Source organism: Lathyrus oleraceus, chromosome 6, assembly GCF_024323335.1.
Source record: "Lathyrus oleraceus cultivar Zhongwan6 chromosome 6, CAAS_Psat_ZW6_1.0, whole genome shotgun sequence".
Classification (NCBI taxonomy): domain Eukaryota; kingdom Viridiplantae; phylum Streptophyta; class Magnoliopsida; order Fabales; family Fabaceae; genus Lathyrus; species Lathyrus oleraceus.
This window is the reverse complement of record NC_066584.1, coordinates 247991802-247997374: the sequence shown is the minus strand read 5'-3', so window position 1 is coordinate 247997374 and position 5573 is coordinate 247991802. Positions and strand designations below refer to the sequence as shown.

The window sequence follows — 5573 nt, the reverse complement described above, 5'->3', positions numbered from 1 at the left end:
GATAGTCCCACGGAGGACCCGAACCTACATTTGTGAGTGTTTTTGCAATACGTAGACACAGTGAAAGAAAATGGTGTCAGCCCTGAAGCTATAAGACTGCGTATTTTCCCATTCTCATTAAGAGATAGAGATAGAGCTTGGCTCCAGTCTCTACCATCCAACTCTGTCACTACGTGGAACGATTTGAAGAAAGTTTTCTTAGCACGATATTTTCCACCTAGTAAGACAGCTATGCTAAGAGCCCAAATAAATGGGTTTAAACAAAAAGATAATGAATCACTTTTTGAAGCTTGGGAAAGATACAAAGACATGATGAGGTTTTGTCCACATCACGGTCTAGAAGAATGGTTGATCATGCATACCTTTTACAACGGTCTCTTGTACAACACAAGATTGACAATAGACGTCGCCGCAGGTGGCGCACTGATGGATAAACCCTACAATGAGGCCTATCAACTCATCGAAAGTATTGCCCAGAATCATTACCAGTGGGGAAGCGAAAGAACCTCCGTAGAGAAACCTCCAACGAAAGGAGGCATGTACGAATTAAGCAGTCTTGACCATGTCAACGCCAAGGTAGACGCTCTTACTCAAAAGATAGACAACTTCACCATAAAACTCGCAGCCACCATGGTTGCCATAGCACCAAACTGCGAAATATGCGGAGTTCTGGGGCATGCTACCCCAGAATGTTAACTTTTGACTGGAACCTCCACATACCAAGTGAACTATGCTCAAGGAAACCCTTATTCAAACACCTATAACCCAGGTTGGAAGAACCATCCTAATTTTTCGTACAAAAACAATAATGCATTGTATGCACCTAACCAAGCACCTACTGTACCACCAGGATATCATAAAGCTGCCACAAATACTCAAAATGCTCCTAGGAAGTCAAACCTAGAAATAATGATGGAAAAATTCATAGATACCCAAGCCCAAATAAATAAGGATTTCCTAAATTAAAACATACACACTAGTGAGCAAATAAAGCAGTTAGCAAACAAGGTAGACGTGTTAGCCACCCATAACAAAATGTTGGAAACACAAATATCGCAAGTGGCTCAACAACAAGCACCTACTACTGCTCCTGCAGGCACATTCCCTGGAAAATCGCAACCAAACCCAAAAGGTCATGCAAATGCTATTATACTATGAAGTAGGACAGAACTAGACGGACGGACCGACCCTAGAATTCAAAATCCCTCCATGCACCAAGACCCTGGTAAGGAAACTGAGAAGGAAGACGATCAAGAGGAAGATAAAAACGAGGAGGCCGTAGAGAAAGAAGAACCTTATGTGCCTCCACCACCATATAAACCCCCTATCCCTTATCCTCAAAGACTTGTTAAATCTAAAAGTGTAGGGCAATTTAAAAAATTCATAGAGCTTCTAAAATAATTAAATATCACAATACCCTTTACAGAAGCCATCACTCAAATGCCCTCATATGCTAAGTTTCTCAAAGAAATCTTATCTAACAAGAATAAGATAGAGGATAAAGAAATTGTTACACTTACTACTGAGTGTAGTGCCATAATACAAAATAATATGCCTCCTAAGCTGAAAGACCCAGGTAGTTCTCCATACCCTGTGTAATCGGAAGGTTTTTCATAGACAAAGCAATATGTGACTTAGGAGCCAGTATTATCTTAATGCCCTTGTCCATATGCGAAATACTAAAAATGGGAGAACTAAGACCTACGAGGATGTCCGTACAACTGGCGGATCGTTTTGTTAAATTTCCTGTAGGTATGCTAGAAAACATTCTGGTACGCATAGGATAATTCTATATTCCTACTGATTTTATAATCATGGATATAAAAGAAGATTCCAACATCCCTATGATATTAGGAAGACCATTCCTAGATACAGTCGGAGCCATTGTAGATGTTAAGAAAGGCAAGCTAACCTTTGAAGTTGGTGAAGAAAAAGTCGAATTCATTTTGACGCAATTCCTAAAGGCACCAGCTATAGACGATACTTGTTGTCTACTAGATGTCATCATGAATGTATAAGAGAAATGGAGAATGAACAAACATCATACTCCGAAATACTGAAAATTCCAAGGCCTCCTACTTTTGAAGATGAAAATTGGAGTGAGGAATAACAAGATGATAGCCTGAGCGAATGCCTAGCACTAACTGGCCCTAGAACTTAAGACGTTACCCAAAAACCTAAGGTATGAATTCCTAGACACTAAACTTGAGCGACCTGTAATAGTCAATGCAGACTTAGGGAAGATAGATACCGAAAAGCTCTTACACGTTTTGAGAAAATATCCAACTGCTTTAGGCTACAATATCTCAGATCTAAAAGGAATAAGCCCTTCCATATGCATGCATCACATAATTCTAGAGGAAGACAGTAAGACCTCTAGAGAACATCAAAGAAAGATAAATCCCATTCTGAGTAATGTAGTAAAGAAAAAAGTGCAAAAGTTGTTAGAAGTAGGTATTATCTACCTGATATCCGATAGCCAATGGGTCAGCCCAGTACATGTCGTACCAAAGAAGGGAGGCGTCACAGTTGTTAATAATGAAAAAGGAGAATCTATAGCACAAAGAGTGGTTAATGGAAGTAGAATGTGTATTGATTATAGAAAATTAAACAAAGCCACTCGGAAGGATCATTTTCCTTTACCGTTTATCGATCAAATGCTTGAACGATTGGCTAAGCATTCTCACTTCTTCTACTTAGACGTTTATTCAGGATTTTTCCAAATTCTTATTCCTCCTGACGACCAAGAGAAAACGACCTTCACATGTCCCTATGGTACATTCACCTACCGACGAATGCCATTCGGACTGTGTAATGCTCCTACAACATTCCAAAGATGCATGATGTCAATTTTCGCTGATTTTATAGATGAAATCATGGAAGTATTCATGGACAATTTCTCTGTAGGCGGACAGAGCTTTGAAGGCTGTTCATCGAATCTTGAAATGGCACTAAAAAGATGCGTAAAAGTGAACCTCGTGCTAAACTGGGAAAAATGCCATTTCATGGTCCAACAAGGGATCGTACTCGGACACATAGTATCCATAAGGGGATTCAAGTCGACAAGGCCAAAATAGAAGTTATAGAAAACCTTCAGCCTCCAAAAATCGTAAGAGAAATACGAAGCTTCTTAGGACACGCCGGTTTCTAACGGCGATTCATTAAAGATTTCTCGAAAATCACCAAACCACTGACTGGCTTATTAATGAAAGAAGCCAAATTCATCTTTAATGACAAATGCCTAACGGAATTTGAACAACTGAAAACAACTCTTATTACCGCACCTATTATGCAACCGCCCGATTGGAGACTACCCTTTGAAATCATGTGTGACGCTAGTGACTATGTTGTAGGCGCAGTCCTAGGACAAAGAAGGGATAAGAAAATTCATGCGATATACTATGCAAGTAGAACCCTAGGCCCTGCACAGATGAACTACGCCACCATAGAAAATGAACTTTTAGTTGCAGTGTTCGCTCTGGATAAATTTCGTTCCTACCTAGTAGGAGTAAAGATAATTATCTATATCGACCATGTTGCAATTAGGTACGTGTTAAACAAAAAGGACATCAAACTAAGACCCATAAGGCGGATCTTACTATTACAAGAGTTTGACCTAGAAATCAAGGATAAGAGGGGCACTGAAAACGTCGTAGTCGATCACTTGTCAAGAATGGAAGGTATTGAACCTGAACGAGTGCCTATAAACGACGATTTCCCGTACGAAAGACTCATATCCCAACTGGAAAGCAATACAGCTAAATATGCATAAACCCATAAGGATACCAAACCAAACGAGGCAGTGGAAGAAATTTACACTAAAACCACACGGCCTGGTACACTGATTTCGTCAACTACTTAGCAGCTGGGATGCTTCGACCATACTTGACTTACCAACAAAAGAAAAAATTCTTCCACGGTTTTAAACATTACTATTGGGATGAGCCTCTGCTTTTCAAGAGAGGCTCCGACGACATTTTCCATCAATGTATCCCCGAAGATGAGGTAGAAAACGTAATCTCCCACTGTCATTTTGCTCCCTATGGAGGACATGCAAGAACCTCGAAGACTTAGTGGGCCTCTTTTGACCCATTTTGTGGAAAGATGTCCACATCGCGATCATCAATTACGACCAGTGTGAATGCACTGGCAACATATCTAGACGCAACGAAATTTAACTTAAAGGCATTTTAGAAGTTAAAGTCTTATATGTTTGGGGAATCGATTTTATGGGACCATTCCCATCTTATTTTGGTAACAGGTATATCCTTGTTGCGGTCGATTACATATCAAAATGGATTAAGGCTATAGCCTCTCGAACGAATGACACATGAGTGGTAATCAAACTCTTTAAGCGTATAATCTTACCTAGATTCGGAGTGCCGAGACTTATCATCAGTGATGGTGGCTCCCATTTCATTTCAAGGATTTTTGAAAAGCTATTACTGAAATATGGAGTCCGGCACCGCGTAGCAACGCCCTATCACCCACAAACGAGTGGGCAAGTAGAAGTCTCGAACCAAGAAATTAAATAAATCTTATAAAAGACGATTGCCACCTCTATAAAAGATTGGTCCTCAAAATTACACGAAGCCATGTGGGCATATAGGACAACTTATAATACCCCAATAGGAACCACACTTTTTAAGCTAGTTTATGGAAAATCATGTCATCTGCCGGTAGAATTAGAACATAAAGCATATTGGGCCATTAAGACCCTTAATCTCAATTATACTTCCGTAGGAGAAAAAAAAATATTAGATATCCATGAACTATAAGAACTTAGACTAGATGCGTATGAGAATGCCCGGATATATAAAGAAAGAACTAAAAAATGGCACGACAATCACATATCAAGGAAAGAGTTTAAGGAAGGCGACAAAGTACTTTTGTTTAACTCCCGCCTCAGACTCTTTCCCGAAAAAACTCGTTCTAGGTGGTCCGGTCCCTTCGAAATTATCAATGTCTTTCCAAATGGAGCGATAGAGATAAAGGGAAAAACGAGCGAACCATTTACACTAAACGACCAGTGTTTGAAACATTACGACAACATTGACAACAATGATTTCATCGCAAATATAAAGCTTGCAGAGCTGCCCTCTCATTCACAAGAATAATATCTATTCTATCTCTGTCGAGCTTACGACAATAAACAAAGCGCTTGGTGGGAGATAACCCACACTCTATCTTTAACTATTTAATTTAATTATCTAAATTTATGATTATTACCACTGCTTATTTTTCATCCTTTATTTCTTTCTTATTTTTCATTCTTTATTTCTTTCTTATTTCTCATAAATTCAATCGGTATATTTCTTTATTATTAACCATTACTAACTTAATGTTGTTATCTACTTGATTTTATCTAGCTACTGACCATCATAATGCAACAAGTAGATTACATGGATATAATCTTCAGAGGCAGAGCTCAAAGGAGATGTTTTGAGACTCTAGCTCAGAAAGAAATGACACTAACCTTATACCCAGATGGATGCACCATGACCAAGTTAGGTATAAGAGACAGCGTTATGTTCCTAATTAACCAACTAGGCTGGGATACATTTGCTATCAAA

The 5573-nt window shown here is 39.1% G+C and overlaps 1 non-coding gene across 1 annotated transcript; it reads right to left on the bottom strand.

The window, feature by feature from the left end:
* Positions 1–231: 231 nt before the first annotated feature.
* Positions 232–338, bottom strand: LOC127098698 (small nucleolar RNA R71). Its single transcript, XR_007793403.1, has one exon. It is a non-coding gene; the product is annotated as a small nucleolar RNA R71 (small nucleolar RNA).
* Between the last annotated feature and the right edge of the window lie 5235 nt (positions 339–5573).